The 22,899-nt window shown below is 40.3% G+C and overlaps 1 long non-coding RNA gene across 1 annotated transcript; it reads left to right on the top strand.

Moving 5' to 3' along the window:
* Nucleotides 1–14,545: 14,545 nt before the first annotated feature.
* On the top strand, nt 14,546–22,550 carry LOC145814944 (uncharacterized). Its single transcript, XR_014358155.1, has 3 exons — nt 14,546–14,677; nt 14,979–15,124; nt 22,285–22,550. It is a non-coding gene; the product is annotated as an uncharacterized LOC145814944 (long non-coding RNA).
* The last annotated feature ends 349 nt before the right edge of the window (nt 22,551–22,899 follow it).

The following is a 22,899-nucleotide window of genomic DNA, read 5'->3' as shown; positions in this document are numbered from 1 at the left end:
TCGGCCTAATTTTTACCAAAAATTACCCTCTCAATTGCCCCTTAATTCCATCTGCACGGCATGATTGGGATTACCTGGTGACCAGCCGAGCTAACGTTTTTAAGCCTTTCCAGCCGGGCTAAAAAACCCATTAACCTCTCCAGCCGAGCTTAATTTACTCCAGGTTCCGATTGTCCGGTCAAAACGTCTCTTCAATCACTGTGACTGTAACGCTTCACTTTCCAATGACACGTGGCAGGCTCTGATAGGCTGTGGGCAGCTGTCACGCCGCCCTCGTACTACGAAAATTTTGAACAGTTTCCCGCTTTTTCTCTCTCCCTTTTCACAAAACAACCCCTCCATCCTTGAATCATTCACCCACACTTTTCACCCTCTTCTCTCTTCGTGCCTCTGCTTTTCCAATCCTGAGTTTGTGTTCTTCATTTGCTGCTACTGTTTCCATCTCCAGTCCCCTTTTCTTCAATCTGGTAAGCAAATCTATTTTCCTTCCTTATTTTTGCTTTCGTATTTGTTCTATGCATTTTGTTTACTGTATTTTTTGCAAAACATTTTCTTCCATTTCTGCTTCGCTTCTGTACTTTTATGGAAAAACATTAGCAGAACTCGTGTTTATGAAATATTCTGTAGAAAACTAATCTTAGATCCAAAGTCATGTAGCAACCGAACTAGGATACTGTTTGTCCTATATAGGTAGATCACTTTAGCAAATAACCGAACTAGAACTTGTAGAAAAAACAACAGTTTCATTAGGTTACCAACTCCTGAATCACTCTGGCCGAGATAAGCTTCATTGTACAAAGTTTGAACTCATTAAACTAGGAACCTTGGTCTTCAACCGAGCTAAACCTTTGGGGCTGGACCAACTTTCCTAGTTTCTGAACCAAACTCAGAAAGCTGCCCTGAGAGGCTTAACCGAAGTAAAAACTCAAGGGTCAACCAATGTAGGCCTTTGGGGCTAAACCAGCTTTCTTAGTTTCTTAGACCGAACTCAGAAAGCTGCCCCTAGACGATGAACCGGTTTAACAAAATTGTTACCAAAGCCAGTATGCCGCGATGCTCACCAAGGTCTTGGCTAATAAAAACCCTGTTCAAACCGAGCTACCTAGTATTTTGCTGGACCGAGATAGAACCTGTCCACAAAGCCGAAGTAAGGCTCTTTTACCTTGCTTTTAATTTGTAGCACGGTCCAATGATCTGTGCTTAACCCCTTTGTTTTCTACTTTGCAGACTTAGGTTGCCCAGGCACTCCGTGCGCTCAACCGAGCTACTGAGCACAACTATTACACCGACATAACTTATTCATAATTTATACCTTAAATGGGGAAGTATAGGTATCTTGTAGACACTCCAGGCGGCTTAGCCGAATTCAGGAAGGACTATAACATACCTGATGATGTCCACCTGTCTTTAGCCGAAAAAGATGTCATTCCCTAGGATAACGAAGGCTTTGTCCCCTTTACCCTTTTATCCATTATAGAAACCGGACTACGGTTTCCAGTCCAACCATTGATCTATGAATTTCTTAGGCAGACTAGATTATGCCCTACCCAACTGTCCACTAATTCATACCGCATCATTATGGGAATAGCCGAACTGAACCGTCAAGCCGGACTAAACCTTGGCATGGCCGAAATCTTCCATCAATATTCCATTGGCTCAAAAGAAGATGGGTGGGTCTATTATCTTAGGATACGCCGCCGCCGAGAGAAGATAATTAAATATACACCGAACAAAGACTTAAACGACGACGATTTTTTCTGGGTCTCTGGGAACTTTGAGGATTTTCAAGCCCAAATTCCTGGCCGACCTATAAATTGGAAAAAAGGAGAGCCCGGTAATTTAACTTCGGTCTTCTTCCTTGTATTTTTTTATTTCGGTTTGTTAGTCTATCAACCGAACTAACAGTTCTTCTTTCGCAGATTCTGCCCACCTTCATTCCTTATACAACTATCCAAACCTTGCAACTTTGCGAGCCGCATTACGATATCCTGAACGTAGTTGGGCCAAATTGCTGAAATTTGAGCTGACCTACCGATATAGTGGTCACCGGAAAGCCAGAGTAACTGACTTTCTTCTTGAAGAGGCCCCAGAACCGGACGCATCCTTACCTGAGATTAGACTGATCCCACTAACAGCTGAAAAGGAGATGGCAAAAAAGAACAGAGTCAGGGCGCTATTAACCGAGACAACCAGGCCCGAAGCAACGCCACCAAGCCAATCGCAGCCTGCTGTTGTGGCCCTCCCTTCCCAACAACCGTCCTCTTCCCGCTGAACCAAGTGCGCCCGAACTGCCGAAACCAAACGAAGTTTGGTTTATGAAGAAGAACCTGCTCTTCCACGGAGCTTGCCACCGAGCCCCCAACCGGAGCCTTCTGACCGAACTACCAGTAGCTGGCTACCAAAACTTACTTTCAATGACCGAGACATCCATGACTCAGACTCGGTTGTTGCTGAGAAAGACCACCAGTTGGCCTTCAACCTGGCCAAGAGTGTGTGCCTCCCCAAAGACATGGAGCACCATCAAAAACAGTTAAACACCGAACTGAAGGCCATCCGGTCCTCAACAAAATCCATGATTCTGGTAAGTAACTTCGGTCGTCTCCGTCTACTTTCTTTTTTCAACTTTTACTTCGGCTAAAGGGAAATCTTTTGCTTTGTCAGGCCATTCAGAAAAACAACGTCACCTATAGGAAGGTGGTAGAGCTTAGGAAAATAACAAGGCAAGCCGTGGCAGAAGCTGAAGCAAAAGCGACCGAGCTAGAGGAGGCCAGAAAGCCAATGGCCGAGCTACAAGCTGAGATTGGTAGACTGACCGGACTGGTTAGTTCGGCCGAAGTAGAAAAGTAGAAGGCTGCCATTGCTCTAAAGGACAAGTACCTGCGCGAGCTGGTGAAGCTTGAAAAGAGAAAAGATGCCAAGATAAACCAGCTGAAAGAGAGCGCAAAAGGAGCCGAAAAGAAAGGCTTCAAGAAGGCAGAGGATGTATATGTCAAGCAGTGTGAAGCCGCCAAGGAACTGTTCTTTAAGTGCGGCTGGAGGGTATCCGTTGAGAAGCTCGGTCATGATCCACAGACCGAGGTTTTTAACTCTCCAGCCTACTTCATACCGAACTCCCTTGTGGAGTACGCTAATGCCATGCAACAGCAGTTTCTTGAAGGCTCAGACTCTGATGAAGACTCTGCTTCCGAGGATACTCCAGTTGTTGATGTGGATCAGACAGTTCGGCCGGAACCCATGGTAGAAGACCTAACTATTGAACAACCAGGTGAAACCGTGGTACCGACCGAAACCACCCTTGATAACGAGCTCCTGCCTGAAACCGGTCTTCATGTTGATGCTGATTCTGCCTTTGATGCCGAAATTGAAGAACTTTTCTCCTGATTTTGTACTGTTTCCCTTTTTTTGTTACCTTTTGTCTTTGTAACCGGGCTATGCCCCCTCTGTAATTGCTTTTTAATGAATGAAAATTTTACTTGAACTCTTATTCCGGTTTTGATTTGTATGCTTGCAGTTGATCTTTTTATGTCCAACGTTTATCTCGGTTTTTGCTTTTTCGAACTAACTTATGCTTACCAGCCAACCACTCCTTAGCCGACATAATTACTTCGGCTGAGGAGTACTCAGAGTTGGTTTTAATCTAGCTAACCACTCTTCAGCCATACCCATACTTCGGCTGAAGAGTTCAAAGAGTTGGTTTAATCCAACCAACCACTCTTCAGCTATTCCCATACTTCGGCTGAAGAGTACAAAGAGTTGGTTTAATCCAGCCAACCACTCTTCAGTCATACCCATACTTTAGTCTGAAGAGTATAAAGAGTTGGTTTAATCCAGCCAACCACTCTTTAGCCATACCCATACTTCGGCTGAAGAGTTTCAGGAGTTGGTTTATTCCAACCAACCACTCTTCAGTCATACCCATACTTTGGTCTGAAGAGTACAAAGAGTTGGTTTAATCCAGCCAACCACTCTTTAGCCATACCCATACTTTGGCTGAAGAGTTTCAAGAGTTGGTTTATTCCAGCCAACCTCTAAGTTAGTTTTTTCCAACTAACTTAGAATAATATTTGGTTATTCCGACCAAACGTCCTGCAGCCTGGATCCTTATCCTGGGCTTAGGAAGGGTGTTGGTTTATTCCAGCCAACCTCTAAGTTAGTTTTTTCCAGCTAACTTAGAACAATGTTTGGTTATTCCGACCAAACGTCCTGCAGCCTGGATCCTTATCCTGGGCTTAGGAAGGGTGTTGGTTTATTCCAGCCAACCATTCTTCGGCCATACCCTTACTTCGGCTGAAGAGTACAGGAGTTGGTTTATTCCAGTCAACCTCTAAGTTAATTTTTTCCCGCTAACCTAGAATAAAAGGTTTGCAATATTCCTAACTTTACTAAAGCTAACTTTTACAGAGAACAACGCATGCTAAAAAGAATTGATTGTCTTATTGAGGAAAGAGAAAATTACATATGTTTGAAAAAGAAAAAGCTAAAAATAAAACAACTTGAGATTGGCTGTGTTCCATGGCCTAGGGATTACTTTGTCGTCCTTGTCTTCTAGGTGGTATGCCCCTTTGCCTGCTAAACCGACCACTTTGTAAGGACCTTCCCAGTTTGGCCCTAACTTGCCATCTCCTGGTACCAATGTGTTTCCCATTACTTTGCGCAGTACCCAATCGCCGATCTTGAATTGTCTTGGATACACCTTTTTGTTGTATTTTCTAATTAATTCTTGTTGGTATGAAGCAATGTGAACCAGTGCTCTTTCTATTCTTTCTTCCGCAAGGTCGAGTTCCAATGTTATGGCTTCTTCATTTAAATCTGGATCAAAATTTTCGCTTCGAATTGTGGGGAGGCCAACTTCCAGTGGGATTACTGCTTCCATTCCATAGGCTAAGGAGAATGGTGTCTCTCCTGTTGATCGTCGAGGTGTGGTGCGGTAAGCCCATAAAACATGAGGAAGTTCGTCCGCCTACTTGCCTTTTGCCTTCTCTAATCTTTTCTTAAGTCCATCCAAGATGACTTTATTTGATGCTTCTGCTTGGCCATTTTCTTGAGGATATGCCGGTGTAGAATTGTAGAACTCTATCTTGTACTCTTCACAAAAGCTTCTGAAGATTCTGCCGTCGAATTGAGTGTCATTGTCTGAGATTAGGGCTTTTGGTATGCCAAACCGAGTGATAATATTCTGCCAAACGAACTTCTTCATATCTTTTTCTTTGATTGATGCCAATGCTTCTGCTTTCACCCACTTTGTGAAGTAGTCTGTTGTTGCGATAAAGAACTTCCTGTTGCCGGATGCTGTTGGAAGCGGTCCTACTATGTCCAAGCCCCACATTGCGAAAGGCCATGGGCTGGTCAATGGTAGGAGTTCTCTTGCTGGTTGATGAATTTGGTATGCGAATTTTTGGCATTTCTCACACTTCTTTACATATTTCTCTGAGTCTACCTGCATGTATGGCCACCAGTACCCTTGTGAAATGGCCCTGTAAGCTAGCGATCTTCCGCCTTGATGGCTTCCGCACACCCCTTCGTGTATCTCGTACAAGAAAGCTTCTACTTTGCTGGGATGTACGCACTTTAGGTAGGGTCCTGAGAATGACTTCTTGTATAATGCTAAGGATGGGGAGAGCCAAAATCGCTGTGATTTCGTTCTTATTCTGTTGGCTTCTTTTTTCTCTTCTGGTAGGATGTCGTTTTTTAAGAACAGGATGATGGGATCCATCCAAGAGGGGCCTAGTTCTGTGCAACATACCTCTTTTGCTTCGGGGTCTTCTATGCTTGGTCTAGGTAGGTAGTCGATTAGTAGTGGATGAGGTATGGAGGAGTCTGCCATTGAGGCGAAGCCTGCTAGTTCGTTAGCTCTGCTGTTTTCCTCCCTGCCGATTTGTTCTATCCTTACTACTTCAAATTTCTTGATCTCTGTTCTGACCAACTCTTGGTACTTGGCCATCCTATCATCCTTTGCTTCATAGTCACCAGAAATTTGGTTTACGACCAGCTGTGAGTCGCTGTAGACCATTAATTCGGTGGCCTGCATGTAGTATGCTGATTTGAGTCCTGCGAGAAGCGCTTCATACTCCGCTTCGTTGTTTGATGCTGGGAAGCCAAGGTTGATTGCTTGCTCTATAACCAGGCCGTCTGGTGAGATGAGGACTATGCCGAGTCCTGCACCATGCCGGTTGGATGCTCCGTCCACAAAGAGCTTCCACATCTCACCAACGAACAACTTCCAGCAAGTGGAGGGGTCAGATGATGTCGTGGGGTCAAGAATGGTGTTTTCTTCAAGGTCCATGCTTGCTGTCTGCCCCTCGCCATCTGATTGTACTGTTGGTGAGCCTTGATTTGTTTCTTCCTCGTTGTCCTTAGTCTGGTCTGCCTTGGTGTTTGACTGAGTCCCTTCTACTAGGGGTTGCGCTATTCCGGCGTCAACTTCCATCCCTAGTTCGATGGTGTCAGTTAGGTCGACTGGGCAGATATGATGACTTCCAGGAGTAAACTCTGCGACGAAGTCTGCCAAAGATTGGGCTTTTATTGCGGTCCTGGGTTGGAACTTGATGTCGAATTGTCCCAACTCTACTGCCCACTTCAAAATTCGCCCAGAAAAGTTCGCCCTCTCAAACAAAGCTTTTAGTGGGAAAGCTGTGAGGACGATTATGGTGTGGGCATGAAAGTAGTGTGCTAATTTCCTGGAGGCCATCATCAATGCTAATGCCAGTTTTTCTAGTGGCAAATACCTTGTTTCGGCTCCCAGCAATGTCTTGCTGACATAATAGATGGGCAAGTGTTGGATTCCTTCTGCACGAACCAACACTGCGCTAATTGCGTGCTGAGAGACTGCCAGGTATAAGAAGAGTTCTTCACCAGGTACTGGGGTGACAAGCAGTGGTGGGGAAGACATATATTCCTTCAAGCTTTCCAGAGCTTGGTCACATTCTTCATCCCACTCGAACTTGGCTTTTAAGGCATGAAAAAATGGTCGTAGTCTGTCTGACGACCGGCTGATAAATCAGTTGAGTGCAACCGCCATGTCGGTGAGATGCTGCACTTCTTTTATAGAGTTGGGTCTCTCCAAATCTTGGATTGCTTTGATCTGGGAGGGGTCTGCTTCTATACCTCGGTTGGTTACCAGGAAGCCCAAAAATTTGTCAGATCTTACACCGAATGCGCACTTGGATGCGTTGAGGCACAACTTGTGCTTCTTTAGGATTTCAAACATCTCACCTAGATCCTTGAGATGGTTATTCTCATCTTTGCTTTTGACCACCATGTCGTCGATGTAAGCCTCCATTGTTCTGCCTAACAATGGTTCAAATATCTTGGTGACCATTCGTTAGAATGTTGCCCCTGCGTTCTTCAGGCCAAAGGGCATGACCTTGTAACAGTATAGTCCTCTTGGAGTTGTAAAAGATGTGACCTCCTGGTCTGGTTCATGCATGGCGATTTGGTGATAGCCTCTGTATGCATCCAGAAAGCTAAGTCGGTTGTGCCCTGCCGTGAGGTCCACTAGTTGATCTATCCGTGGTAGAGGAAAGTTGTCTTTTGGGCACGCCTTGTTGACCGTTTTGTAGTCGACGCAGACTCGCCATTTGCCATTTTTCTTTGGCACTATGACTGTGTTGGAGATCCATCTTGGGTAGTGCACTTCTCTAATTGCTCCTGCCTCCAGTAGGTTACCTACTTCTTCCGCCACTATTTCGGCGTGGTGGAGTGCCGATCTGCGTGTGCGCTGAATGACTGGTCTGGCGGATGGGTGGACATTGAGCTAGTGACAGATGAATTTTGGATCAATGCCTGGCATGTCGTAGGGCGTCCAGGCGAACACTTCGATGTTAGAGGTCAAGAACTCCAAGACCTCTAATCTCTCAGTGCTGGACAATGACGAACCGAGCAGAAAGAACTTATCCGGGTTCTTTTCATCAATTTTTACCTCTACCAAGTCCTCCACTGCTTTCTGATATGCCGCTTTGCCGACGTCCGTGAATAGTTCATTGCTTTCAGGTTCTTCCACCGAATGAACGTATCCTTTGGCAGCGCGACTGCCATTTACCGTGGCGAAACATTGTTTTGACATGATCTGATCTCCATAGACTTCTTCAATTATACCGGTGTCGTTGGGGAACCGCATTACCTGGTGGTAGGATGATGCCACCGATCGCATGGCATGTAGCCATGTTCTGCCCAAGATGATGTTGTAAGTGGAGGGGACCTTCAATACCCAGAACTCCACTTGTTTCGTCACGCTTCCTGCCCTAGTTGGAAGAATTATTTTGCCGACGGGCCATTCTGGCATAGAGTTGAATCCAATTAAGGGTGATACAGCAGGCGCCAAGTCTTTGTCTTGCAGCTTTAATTGTTTGAATGTGTCATAGTACATGATCTCACATGAACTACCCTGGTCAATCAGAATCCGCTTGACGTCAAAATCCTTGACTCGGAGAGTGACGACCAGGGCATCATTGTGAGGGCAATATATCCGTTCTAAGTCTTTGTCTGAAAAAGACATGATGTGTGTTGCCTCTGTCTTCCCCTTCTTGGTGGCAGGTTGGGCACTTAACACCTCTCTAAAGTGCTCAGCCTTTTTGATTGATCCCCTGAGCTCGCATACACGCTCGGGTTCAAAAACTCCATGTATCACATTGATAATTCCTTGTGGCGGGGCATCAATTGGCATTCCGTTAGGGTGGTTATTATGGTCCTGGGGGGCTGGCTGCGTTCCTCCTTCAATGTATTTGTCCAAGTGACCTGCCGCCACCAACTCCTCCAAGTGTTGTCTTAATGGTGTGCAATTCTCCGTGCGGTGTCCCTTTTCTTTGTGGAAGGTGCACCGTGATCTTTCGTCATAGTCCTTCTGGGCATCTCCTAGCTTGGCTGGCCACTTGACGAAAGGCTCATCTCTTATTTCGCTCAGAATCTGATATATTGGTTTCTTGAACAATGTGGTTATGGCAGTGCGGATTCTCATCTATCTTTTATCCGGGTCTTCTCCATTTTCTCGTCTGCCACGCCCATTTCTGTTCTGACGATCTACCGTGTTGACCTTCGCTGAGGTCTTCTTTTCTGGTACTGCGGTCGCACTAGATTTTGCTTTGGCACGTGCGCCATCCTCTTCTACCCTGATGTGCTGATGCACTCTTTCCATCAGGGCTTCCATAGTGAGGGGTGGCGTCATGGTGATCGAGTCCCTCAGTCTGTTCCCAACTGGAAGGCCTCTGGCGAGATTGGTGGGGCAGTCCCCAATCTGATTGAATGTCTCCCAGTAACGACTGTTGTAGGATCTTAGGGTCTCTTTATCGCCCATGTCGATGGAGAGTAGCTGGTCGATCTCCACCGGGGTTTTAGTGTTTGTGCGGAACCTTGTCACAAAGGCTTCTGCCAACTGTGCCCAAGAGGCTATGCTGCCTTCTGGAAGTTTCTTGAACCAAGTCAAGCCTAGGTCGCCAAGACTTGATGGGAAGAGTATGCACATTAAGGCCTCGTTTCGCCTGTAAATGGCCATGACTTGGCGAAAGTGGCTCAAGTGTGAGTACGGGTCCGTCTTCCCTTCATATGTAGTGAATTTCGGCTAAAGGAAGCCTGATGGTAGGGGCGCGTTTTTGATCGCTGGAACAAACGGCGAAGTATGTAGTCTTGCCAATGCTTTTTCCGTTGGTTCGTAGGCTGGGCGCGGTATTGGCATTCCAACGTCGACGCTTCCATGCGTCCGAGGAGCCAACCGCTGTAAGGCAGAAACTCTGTGCGGATCCCGCGCCCTGGTATGCTCCTTGCATCGTGCTTTCTCTTTGAGCACGGTTCGTAAGTCGGATGATCTGGATAATTCCGTCTGTCTAGATCTAGTTTGATGCGAATGAGAGGGCCAGTATGTGCTTCCTTCAGTGTATGATCTTTCAGACTTAGTCCTCTCAGACCTGGAGTGACGAGTTCTGGAAGACCATGATTGAGTATCGCCTGTCCTGAGGCTTCTACTCTCTCCTTGTGAGGGTGTAGTATTCCTACTACGATTTTTTGAGTGGCGAGGGGGCGTCTTATTTTTCCGCCCCTCTCCTGTCGCCACTTCTTTTTTCTTCATCTGGCGTTTCAAGGCCTCCATGTCCGCCGCCATCTTTCTTATCAATTCATCTTGCTCTTTCACGCGGTCTTCTAGTGCTTGAGGGTCAATCCTCCGTCTTTGCTTGTCAGGACTTTGTGAACGAGAGCGATGGGGGCTGTTATTTCGCCTTCCCCTAGCATCCCTTCTAGAGTTATGTCGTTGGGGCTCCAAGTCCGCCATGGGAGGGACAGAAGGTAATCCTTCACGCCTTGCGCCCCCATCTGGAGTTAGTCCGTCGACGGCGGACTGCGGCAATTCTTCAATGTGTGCCATTGAATGTAAAGGGGAGAAGCTTTAATCAAGAGGTTTTGTTCTGTTTGTTATTCCCACAAACGGCGCCAATTGTACGGGAAAGAAATAATTCTCCTCGTATAATCCTGTTGACTAAGTCCGCGCTCCTCCGTACGACGTTGCTTTGTCACCTGAAAACACAAACGTGAGCTAGCCGGCGGGTGTGTGCCGGAAACCTCTCCGATGTCTAAGTCAGCAAACTTGACAAATAGACAAAGCTCAATGTATTCAGAAAGAAAAATTGTGTGTTGTGTTACCTCCTCCAAGGTGATGTTTGTGAGCTTTTATAGGTTTCGAGTGGCACAATCCTAGTAGGACTCTTATTTCTCCATGCAGAGTCCTCCTAGGATTCATACTCCTATAGGATAATGCTTATCCTTTTACACCCCCCCCCACTGCTTAAACCAAGTGGGATGGTTTTCACCATGGTCGAACTACCATACGACCGAGATAAACCTGGCTATGCTGAGCCACAGAGTAGGCCGAACTATCCTTAGTTCGGTTCTTCCGTTTATTCTTTCCTATCTCGGCTTTTCATGTAGAACTCATGGTACGGTTTAGACCGAGCCAATGATTTGCGACCGGTATAACCCCAAGACCGGCATAACTCCAAGTTACTTTCGGACCGAAGTAGCTTTATAATTCTTGAGCCGAAGTAACTTCATTTCTTTTGGCCGGAGTAACTTTATCTCTCTTGGCCGGAGTAACTTTATCTCTCTTGGCCGGAGTAACTTCTCGGCCCTTTTTACCCAGTCCTTCGTACTTTGGGCCATAAAGTCCATCTCATAGCTCGGCCCAATTTTCACCAAAAATTATCCTCTCATAATGGTAATGTTGAAAATGACTAAATGGTTTAAGAAAAAACACTCAAGACTAGATAGAGTAACATTTCTTAATATGGGATTTATGAGTAATTTTTCCATTTAAAATAGGAAGACAATAAAAAATGAAGACATAATCTAATTTGGTTGTTCTGAGAGAAATTTTAATTTAGCAATCAAACAATTAATATACCAACCAACAAAGAGAAGGAAACAGTAAACAATTTTATTTATTATTTTTTTAATTTTTGTGTTTTTCATATATATATATATATATATATAGGGTAATTAATAGTGACAATGGTACCTATAAAAATATGGAGAATTGCAAAGAAATAGTATCAGCATAAAATAATTATAATATCATAAAAGTAAAAAGAATTTATGAATTAGATTATGCGGGGTCGTTTGGTTTTTGAGTTGGGCTAAAAATCACAAAATGTTTAAATTAAAATTACGATAACTGAAATGACACTTCACTTAAATTACAGAGACCAATGATTTAATTTACAATTTAATTAAAAAAAATTTCTCTCTTTTGTAAGAGATAATTGGACAAGTATTCTAACATGAATAATGTAGACTAGTACTCTAAAAACACTAAATAATGGAAAATTTAAAATAAAAACAAATGGTTTAGATTATTATAATAAAACTCGTAATGCACTCTATGTCTTCGAACAATACTCTTCAATACAGATCGAGGACTAAATTTTTTATTTTTTATTATTTTTGTGAACATTTGTCTGACAATCATAAAAGAAAAAAAATAAAAAATAAAAAAACCCTAGCCCTAATTTGTGAATTCAAATGAAAATCCTAGAATTAGGTTAGGGTTAGGGTTCAATTTGCATTACAAACTTTGGGTTAGGGCTAGGGTTCAGTTTGAAACCCTAGAATTGGGTTAGGGCTAAGGCTAGGGTTCAATCTGTGAATTCAAAACCACAATTTTAATTCACAAACCCTATTCTACCTACATTGGTATCAATTTGAATTCACAAAACAATTTGAATACACAAAACTATTCTATCTTCTAAACTATATTCAAACTATTCTATCTTCCAAACTTCCTCAATTTGAATTCACAAAGCCCCATATTGTTATGTACCCACATTCACATTTTCACAAACAAAATCAACACAAATAAAATTCAAACTGAGAGAGAGAGAGAGAGACAGACAGTTCACATACTAGCGAGAGAGAGAGCAGACAGCGACCCATAGAAAGAAAAAGAGAACAGAGAACCCACGAAGAGAGAAAGAGAGAGAGCAGATGGAGAACTAGTTCGGGCTTTGGGGGGAAAAAACGAAGTGTTTAAAAAGCGTGGTTGCAAATTAGGGGGGGATGGGCCATTTTATATGGCTTTTAAAAGCGTGGTTACGAACCACACTTTCTTTTAAAAGTAAATTTTCTTTAAAAGCGTGGTTACAAATCACGCTTTTTTTTAAAAGCGTGTTTTTGAATCGCACTTTCACTTAAAGATGAAAATACTAATAGGAACAGTGTTTTCTTAATTAAAAACGTGTTTTGTAACCACGCTTTTATGATTTTATTCATTTTGTGCGCCTGGCCAGAAACATGCTGAAAGCGTGTTTTGTAAACACGCTTCAGCTTATTCTGAAAATTTCGGCCAAACTAGGCTATTTGGAAAATAACTTAGTAGGTAGGCCTATTTTGGGAAAAACCTCCTGAATCTTGGTACATTTTTTCCTCCTGAATCTTGTTACATTTTTTTCTCCCAGAATGTCTTTCCTGCACTCCAAATTATAGGTAAAATTTCCTTTCTTTACCGTTAGGCTTGAAAATGGTCTTATGTCATGGGACCAAAAAAAAAAAACAAAAAGATAAATAATTTATGAGAATTAAATTTTAGATAAATTTTTATATAACAATTTTTTTTATTTAGAATAACTTGAAATATGAGATTCTTCAAACATTTCCAAAGGATATGGAATTTTTTAAATATTTCAAAAGAAGTAGAAGAACTCCTTACTAAGTTTTGAACAAATGTATAATTTCAATCTGTAATACTCCAATGTAATATTCAAACATAACACTCTAAAAAAACTTCTTATTATACTTTTTTCAAACGTAACACTTCAAAAAAAAAATATTATACTGTGTAACACTTCAACGTAAAACATAAAATAAAAAAAATTAGTGTATATTTCCAAACATAATACTCTAATATAACACACCCAAAAAAGGGATTTGGAATTCTTCAAACCATTCTAAAAGAAGTACAAAATTCCATAGTAAAACTGTGAGTGTTACGTTTAGAAACAGTACACTAAGTAATCTTTTAGTGTTTTTATGTATGTTGCATTAGAGTGTTACGTTTGAGATTACATTGATTGGAGTATTATGTTTGAGAAAAGTACATGAAGGGATTTTTTTTGTGTTACATTGGAGTCTTATGTTTGGGAAAAATTTGAAGTGTTACGCTGTTACGTTTGGAAAAAGTACACTAAGGAATTTTTTAGTGTGTTACATTGGAACGTTACGTTATTAGAGTGTTACGTTCTATGAAGCATGGGTACTTCGAAAAACATGCCGTACTCGTACCAAGTACTTACCGGCGTACCGTACTTTGTATGGTACTTCTGTATACGTACTGGGTACACGAAACACATACTCAAGTTTTTTCTTCTTAATTTTTGACGCACCCAGACGTACCTAGTATATATCCAAGCCGTACCGTACCTCAATTGAAACAATATTTTCCTTCTACTACAGAGATAAAACTCATTTTACTAGATTTCTTTTTTAGTTTTTGTTTTATGCTTAGCATGATTTTAAAATTAAACTATGGTTTGTAAGTTATTTAATATATTGATATTTAATTTTAATTTATACTTTTCCTTTTGGCATTAAATGTTAATTATAGGTTGGGTTGGACCTTAACAAATTAAACCATTTAATTAATTTTTGTATTACTTTAAATTAAAAATAAATATTTTTTTACAAGCGTACCAAGCCGTACCCGTACCTTATTTTTTTTGAATTTTACAGTATCGACGTACCCGTATCGTACCAGTACCAGTACTCGTACCCGTACCTGTGCTTCATAGGTTACGTTCTTATTCATAATGTAAGATTTGTTCCAAAATGAGAGAAAATAAAAAAATCTCTGTAGCGTGGATTGCCCAAATGTGTAATTTCACATTTGGATAAACTCATTTTTATTCCTCAAAAATTAAATCCAAACGTGTAAATAACTATTCTTTTGTGTAATTTTCACTGACTTTTGGATTCATAAAAAAAATAAATGAGAACTAAACATTTCACAAGATTACATTTTGAGATTTATGATACTTCACTTTCGTTTTTTTTTTTTTTAAATAGCAAAATATATATATATATATATATATTATGATTTTAACAAAAACCAAACATTGGCCTGAAAAAAAATAGTAAAAGAACAGTCGCAAACTATCCTCAACTTCAAGAAAACTTCAAGAAAGAGAAAATCAAGTAGTTGCCTCAGGTTTGTAGATATGCACGTATCTATCTGCTTATTTACACGCCTTTTCATTGAAGCAGGCCAAGTGTTTCTTGAAATGCCCAGCAGGGAAGAAAAAAAAAAAGGGCTTTTATTTATCTTTTTGTGCTTTGTTTGGATCTTGGATTTGAATTTGTCAAGGAATTTATGGAGATAAATGAAAGGGAAGAGAAAGTGGGGGAAAAAAAAATTAATAACTTATACTTCGTTAACAATTCAAGATCCAAACACAAGAAAAAAAGTTTGATGTGAGGAATTGAGGTCCTAAATCTCATTGGTTATGCAGTGATACTTCCTTAGCTGCAAGAAAGAGCTATAACGGAAATGGGTTGGTCATCCTCTTGTTGCTGCAATCTTTTCCCCACAAGCTCTCATATTCTTGGGGCTAAGGACTTGTCCAAGCTGTTGAAGAACCCCAAGCTTCCTCTTCGGGTATGTTTCCATGCTGCTGTGATAATTTCTTGTTGAGAAAATTAATGGGTCTTGTTAGTCTGCGTCTTTTCTTCATATGCAATCAAGTGATAGCTTTCAAAAATATGGTGATTTGAGTACCATAGGTTCTTTGATGTGAGTGTTTGAAAAATTCGGTTCTAGGAAGTCACACTTTCAACGTTTGGTTGTGTTTGTTCATCATTAATCTTGTTAGTGTGCACTTCTTTCCATGTGTGTTTGTGCACCCGGTTTACTTCAATTTGTGTGGTAGTTCATCTCTCCAAATGCGAGAGGGGGTTGCAAATGGAGAGAGAAACATTGAGCTTAAGCTTTTGGAGTAACTGGTCATATTGTATGATGGTTTTCCACTGCCACTATTTGTGGTTATCTTTGAAAGATGATCTATCAATGGCAATCGATCGGAATACCCGTGAGGGCGTTTATCACGTAAGAATGTTAAATATCCGAAAGATAGAAAAATAGTTAACTTTGTAGTTCTTTTCTATATCTTATTCACAACCTGTTGTCACTATTTATATATCAATAAGAGACTCTTGGCAATAGGTATAATCTAATAACAGTTGCCATGTTTCACAGAGTTGTGTCTGTTAAGGTTTGAATTCAAATTATTAACCAACTAACGGATAGTTCAATATTCTTGCGGGAAGGTTTATAACACTGCAAGAGAGAAAAGATTCAGTGAAGTGAGTCACACCAATTTATGGTGTGGTCACTCTTTATTCCATCATCTCCCACTTGAACACACCATAATAAGACGATAAACCTGAGTTGAGCATTTTTAACCTTGGTACCAAAATTTTGCCTCATGCCAACTTTCATCTATGAAATTACCTCATAGATCGACGTCTGATTGTGACTTGGCCATACGTGCGCACGTTTTTGTCACCAATCTGACCGCACCCGTACGAATGTGTTCTCCCACTGATAACACATTCCAGATGACTCCAATTCACTATATAACAAGTGAACGGCATCAATTTTCAGTAATGAGTTCATAGTCCATACGCAATCACCATTGATGACTTCAGCCGTACACATTTTTCATGTGTCGACCTGCACTGAAATTATTGGTAAGTACTTCCTTTAAGACCCATTCCTGAAGGTTTTCCTTAACACACCTTATCAATGACTTTTTGTTGATCAAGCAGACAATATCATCTAGTTAGCACGTTGCATATTATGGACTTTACATCTCATGCTAACTTATGATATCCGTACCTTGCCAGTTCCTCTATCTTGTTACCTGACCAAACACATGTTTCCATGCAAGATAGAGTCGCAAAAACATCGGTTCTCTAGGCGTCCCCAGAGTCATTCGACTATGCTCTTATATAAGTAGCTAAACCACCTAACTAGGTATTTTTCAATCCCATATTAGCTATATGTTCTCTGAATTTTTCCAGAGACAACCCTTTGGTCATAGGGTCAGCCACCATCTCTTCTGAGGGTATATAGTTGACTTTTATTTCACCTCTCTCCACTATGTCCTGAATATAGTGGTAACTAACATCAATATGTTTTCCCTTAGAGCTATTTGCTCCACTTTTTATTAATGAGATGGCAGACTGATTGTCACAAAACATACTGACCGGTCTGGCAAGTATACCTAATTGTAAACTGTCAACAAATCGTTTTATCTAGACCGCATTACTAACGACTGTGCTGCAAGCTATGTATTCAGCTTCCATAGTTTATTTTGCAACACTACTCTATTTCTTACTTAACCAAGAAACTGCTGTTCCACCAAACAAGAACACATGACCACTAGTAGATTTTCTATCAGCTACATCTCCTACAAAATCCGCGTCAGTGTATCCTTTTATGTCTAGATCACACAAACCAAAACATAACTTAAAGTTTTTAGTGCCTTTTAAATACCTGAATATTCTTTTGACTGCTTGCCAATGTTCCTTACCTGGATTAGATTGAAACCGACTTACCAATCCGACTGCATGACAGATGTCAGGTCTAGTGCTTGTCATGGCATACATTAGGCTGCCTACTGCTTGAGCATACGGAACATTTCTCATTTTCTCAATGTCAGACTTAGTTTGAGGACTCATACTTTTACTAAGACTTTGTCCCTTGCAAACATGCGTACTTAAAGAATTACAGTTATCCATATTAAATCTTTTGAGCACTTTGTCTAGATATTTCTCTTGATCTAGATATAATAATTTTGAATTTCTATCTCTTGAAATTCTAATTCCTAGAACATAGGTTGCAAGACCCATGTCTTTCATTTCAAATCTAGATGTTAAGAAAATTTTGGTTTTTATAATTATATCTGGACAGTTTCCTGCTAACAATATGTCATCCACGTATAAAGACAATATTGCTAACTTGACAACATTTTTCCAGATATAAACACAGTGATCTAATGGACTTACAACATAGCCCATTTCTAAAATGGCTTGGTGGAATTTCAAGTACCATTGTCTTGAAGATTGTTTAAGTCCATGTAGAGATTTCTTCAACTTGTAGACTTTAGCCTCATTACCTTGGTTATGGAAACCATCAGGTTGCATCATATAAATTTCTTCTTTTAATTCTCCATTGAGAAAAGCAGTTTTAACATCTAATTGATGCAATTCCAAATCCATCATGGCTACTACCGCCATTAGAATCCTTATAGAGGCAAATTTTGCAACAGGAGAATACGTATTTACGAAGTCTATTCCAGGTTGTTGAGTGAATCCCTTGGCTACTAACCTGGCCTTGTATTTCTCCAAACTTCCATCTACTTTGAATTTTTTTCTAAGAACCCATTTGCAACCAATGGCTTTTCTTCCATTCGGAAGATCGATTAATTCCCAAACATCATTTTTCTTGATCGAGTCAAGTTCTTCATTCATTGCCTCAAGCCATTGTGTAGCATCACTGCTACTCATTGCTTCATTATAACTAGTAGGATCATCTACTAAGTTATTAAGTTCTTCAACTTGAAAAACATAATGATCTTTCAAAACCGTAGATGGACGTCTTACTCTCTTACTCCCACTTATCTTAGAATTCGAAACAGGTAAAACAACGTCATGTAAGTGGCGTTTGCTCCCACTAGTAGATGGTTCGAGAAGAACAGGTGGGCTGTGTGACAAAAAAGGAAGAGAAGAATCCTGAGATGCTTCAGAGAGCAATTTAATTTGTTCAATAGGAGTAACAAGAGCAGTGGATTCAAGAAAAATAGGATCTCTACTTTCTATTAATCCACGTTTGGGATGATAAAAACGATAACCGCTCCCATTTTCGACATAACCAATAAACTTGCATTCCCAAGTTTTGCTTCCCAATTTATCCCTTAAAGGTTTGGGAATAAGGACATGTGCCTTACATCCCCAAACTTTGAGATTGTGAACATTAGGTTGAGTTTCATGCCAGCATTCATAAGGAGTTAGAGGTTTGGCCTTTGTTTCGACTCTATTTAAGATGTACGTAGCGGTGGATAAGGCTTCTCCCAAAAAATGAATAGGAAGATCAGCATGAGCCATCATAGACCTTGTCATTTCCATGAGAGTACGATTTTGTCTTTCTGTAACCCCATTTTGTTGTGGTGTATATGGCATTGTAAACAAATGTTTGATGCCATGCTCCTTGCAGAAAGAATCCATGGCTTCATATTCGCCACCTCGATCATTATTCAAGTGTTTAATGGATCGACCAAGTTGTTTTTTGACCTCTAATTTATAGTCCTTAAACTTTTCAATTGCTTCTGATTTGTATTTAAGAAGGTAGATATGTCCATATCTTGAATAATCATCAGTGAAAGTAATAAAGTATTCCATTCCTCGATGAGTTTTAATTCTTAAAGGCCCACAAATGTCTGAATGAATTATTTCAAGTAATTCTGATGATTTCCAATGTTTAATAAATGGCTTGCTAGTCATTTTACCCTTGATACATGGTTCACATATATCAAAATCATCAGAACATACTTTAGGCAATAAGCCACTTTTAAACATTCGAGACAATTTATTTTTATTAATGTGACGTAACCTTAAATGCCATAAATAAGAATTATTACTAGTAGAAACATGTAAATAATCAGAAATACATACTTTATTATCAATAGGAAGAGAGTACATGTCATTCACTCTTACACCTTTCACTAATACACTCCCTTTCTTAATCAATACTATGTGAAACCTAAAAGTAACCTCAAAACCTTTTTGAGTTAACATCGGAACTGAAATTAAATTTCGGCGAATGTTAGATACATAAAGCACATCATGAAGCACAATAGAAGTCCCATTAATAGAGAATTGGCAATTGCCGATACCCAAAACATCACTATAAGAGTTGTTGCCCATGTAGATTCTATGTTCACCAACCTTCTTTTTAGTAAATTCTACGAACATGTCTTTATTTTGCACAATATGCCTGGTTGCAGCAGAATCAATACACCATGAATTTGATGAAGGTTCAAGTACCATTGCTTCAGAAACTGTCATGGCAACAGGGTTATTCACCTTTGGCTGATTCTTCTGAGGACAATTGGCTTTGATATGCCCTTTTTGACCGCACTTGTAACATGGGCCAATTTGATGCTTGTGATGTTGTTGTTTTTGCCATTCTTGTGGTTTCTTCCATCCTTTCTGAAATCCCTTCTTCTATTTTTTCTTGAAAAAAGTCGTTTTTTTTTTTTTTTTTTTTTTTTTTTTGTTGAATGGAGTGTGGGTATTATTCTGTGGTTGTGGTGAAGATTGTGCCATCAACAAGTTAGAAGACAATCCTTCTTTACGCCTGTACTTCATTCTTTCTTCTTCCAAAACTAAGAGTACAGGCAATGTGACCATTGAAATCTCTCGTCCGCTATGAGTTAAAGATGTGATAACATGATCCCAAGATAATGGAAGACTATTAAGTATAGTAGTTACTTGCATCTTGTCCGACAAGGAGTGATCAGCATTGGATAATTCTTTAGCAATTAATTCCATTTGATTGACATGATCACCAACACTATCATTATCATTCATATGAGTATTATTATATTTGTCTAAGAGCAATTGAATTTGAGTATCTGATCGGACTCCATACTTACTTTCTAGTGCTTCCATTAGTTGTCTTGCAGTTTTATGTTCTTCAAAGAGCGGAATTATGTTATTTTTCATATTATGTAACATAGTTGCCTTTGCCATTGCATCATCTTCTATCCATTTATTTTGGAACCAATTTGAATCATCATCTGGTTTAGAAGTGGATAAAGTATGCAATGTTTTCTCATGTGTAAGAAGATAAGATATGTGACGTTTCCATGCTCGGAAATTATTTCCATTTAGCATCTCGATTCTCGAAGAATCCATTGTATTTTTAATAGCCATATTAAACATAAAATGTGATACTATGAAAATTCAAATGTGAATATGAAAATTCAAATGTGAATATTACAATACTAAACTAAAAATAAAAATAAGCAAAATTAAAAAACAATAGCAATAAGGAAAAGCCTTGTAGTTGTTGAATCAGCTCCTGTGATGAAAATGATGTGAAGGAATAGAACGATACTGATGCCTTGGGTAAGAAGAATGATGAAAACCCAAAGGCCTAGTAAACACAATACTTTGCTTATAAGTATTGTAATAATAATTACGAGCCCAAGGAACACAATGGTGCCTTTTAAACAATGTTCCTTTGGATGTTTTCCTTGGTAACACCCTTAGATAGCCTCCTCCTTGAATTTTGTTTAGAAAATTTAGTACAACGATCCATGAAAAAATTCTTAGAAGAATTTTGAAAATTTTGGCTTTTGAATGACTGAAAACGGCCTTGAAATGAGCGAGAACGAGCCCAAAAACCAAGTGGACCAGGCTGCTGCCGGTCCGGGTACTGTGCTGGACCGGTTTGGATCGGCTGAGACCAAACCGGCGTGAACCGCTGGTCAACGCGCGGGTCAGGCGAGGCAGACAGACGCGGGTCCGGGCGCGGGGCGCTGGTCGCTGGGTCGACGCGCGGATCTGGGCGCAAACCTAGGCTGGCACGCGGGTTGGCTCGCTGGGCTGGCTGGGTTGGCACACTGGGCTGGTCCGTGTGCTGTGCTGGCTGTGTCTCTGGATTGGGCTCCGCTTGGCTGTGGGCTGCGCCTGAGTAAATGGGCTGAACAAAATTCTTTTTAATTTTCAAGCCCAAAGGAATTGATTTCCTTGCTGTGGTCCTAATTTTTGGGCCTTTTCTTTTAATTTTTGAATTCAACCCAACCCTATTAAATTGCAAAACAGAGTCTTCTTCTTCTTTTTCTGGGCACTGTAGATCGTCTTCTCCGGTAGGGGTAGGAGTCCAAACACTGTAAGTTGAATTTTGTGGATCAAATTTTTTCCGTTTTTCACAACGAATTACACCGTTGTGATCAAAATTCTGTGAAGAACAAGAAGAAGCAAATTTGGAGACCCAATTGGAACCGAAAAATATTTTGTAAAATTTCTTCCAACGGTGCAATTCGGCTTCACTTTCGGCAAGGTTCGGAACAACAGCGCCACCAACAGTTATTTTCTTCGGATAGTATTCTGGGAATACGACACGTTGGTGATAATTATATAAACAAACAGAATTCACCAATGCCGAAGATTGTTGATCAATTAATTTCTGAATTTTTGGCAAAAAGATTTCGGAAACTTGTCTTTCTTCCAGACTAAAATTCGACATCTGCGATAGTGGGTAACTATGCTCTGATACCACTGAAAGATGATCTATCAATGGCAATCGATCGGAATACCCGTGAGGGTGTTTATCACGCAAGAATGTTGAATATCCGAAAGATAGAAAAATAATTAACTTTGTAGTTCTTTTCTATATCTTATTCACAACCTGTTGTCACTATTTATATATCAATAGGAGACTCTTGGCAATAAGTATAATCTAATAATAGTTGCCATGTTTCACAGAGTTGTGTCTGTTAAGGTTTGAATTCAAATTATTAACCAACTAACGGATAGTTTGATATTCTTGCGGGAAGGTTTATAACACTGCAAGAGAGAGAAGATTTAGTGAAGTGAGTCACACCAATTTATGGTGTGGTCACTCTTTATTCCATCAATCTTGGGAGGAGTCATTGTCACCAACGTACAACATATCTGTTCTTCATAAATTTTATGTTAGGATATCGGATTTGTCATCCAACCATGTCTAACAATTATCTTTCACTACAGAGTCAGCGGCAAAAGAGAGAGCAGCATGGGGCCCAAAAGACACCAAAAGTTCTTGCCTACCATGGCCTGTAAAAACCACCTTATAAACTTGTAAGTGAATTTTCATGTCCGTCAGTGTCTACACTTAGGTTTTGTTTGGTTCATGGGGAGAGATTTGGAAAAGAAAAGAGAAAAGGTAACTATATTTCATTGACATTTCACCTATCTTTTCTCTTTTCCTTTCCAAATTCCTCTCCAAATTCATAAACCAAACATAGCGTTAGGGTGTGTTTGGATCAAGGATTTGAGGGGCATTTGGAAATGGAAAGGACAAGAGGAGAAGGCAAAAGGGAACAAAATTTAGCTTGTATTTCATTCACTTTTGACTTCTCAAATCTTTGATCCAAACCCAACTTTAATGTTTACTGCAACACACATCAGAGAGAGAGAGAGAGAGAAACTCGTATCTATTGTAACAAAGTACATCAATATTTATTTTGTCAAAACAGGAACTTGTGAAGAACTTTTTCTATTTCTGATTTTTTTTTTTACTGCAGAGGGTTATTAGCCATGGCCTGATCAAAATCGAAAGAAATCTTAAAACTCAATATTTTATCGCCCCAATCATGCTCGGCC

The sequence above is a fragment of the Camellia sinensis genome, unplaced genomic scaffold (assembly GCF_055761805.1).
Source record: "Camellia sinensis isolate YWXY unplaced genomic scaffold, ASM5576180v1 Unanchor14, whole genome shotgun sequence".
Lineage (NCBI taxonomy): Eukaryota > Viridiplantae > Streptophyta > Magnoliopsida > Ericales > Theaceae > Camellia > Camellia sinensis.
Note: the sequence above shows the minus strand (reverse complement) of the source record. Positions and strands in the feature narration are given on the sequence as shown.